Source organism: Arachis ipaensis, chromosome B08, assembly GCF_000816755.2.
Source record: "Arachis ipaensis cultivar K30076 chromosome B08, Araip1.1, whole genome shotgun sequence".
In the NCBI taxonomy this organism is placed as follows: Eukaryota; Viridiplantae; Streptophyta; class Magnoliopsida; order Fabales; family Fabaceae; genus Arachis; species Arachis ipaensis.
Window position 1 is genome coordinate 5985026 of NC_029792.2, and position 285 is coordinate 5985310.

The following is a 285-nucleotide window of genomic DNA, read 5'->3' on the forward strand; positions in this document are numbered from 1 at the left end:
CTTTCCTCTTCATCCCTTCCCTTCTCTTCCTTTTCTTTTTCTCTTCATTTTTTATTATAATTCTCGGCATCTTTTATGGATTGGCCTTGAATGGGAATTATAAATCTTTTTAGTTTTTGTAATTCGATCTTTGAATCCTATTAACATGAAAAAGAGACAAATTTATTTACCATATGACCAGGTCAATGTTAAATAAAAGGGTAAATTTGTCATTGTGTGGTATAAATGGAAAATTAAATGGGTTCTATTGGTGGCTAGTTTTAGAATTTTATTTTTGATAATATT

At 28.4% G+C, this 285-nt stretch overlaps 1 protein-coding gene across 2 annotated transcripts in view; it reads right to left on the minus strand.

The window, feature by feature from the left end:
- The window catches only part of LOC107613852 (receptor-like kinase TMK3), a 4368-nt gene extending 4289 nt beyond the window's left edge, over positions 1-79 (minus strand). For both annotated transcript variants that reach the window (XM_016316024.2, XM_016316022.2), the window contains exon 1: positions 1-79. This exon is cut by the window's left edge and continues 127 nt beyond it. The gene's annotated coding sequence lies outside the window, so the exon portion shown is untranslated.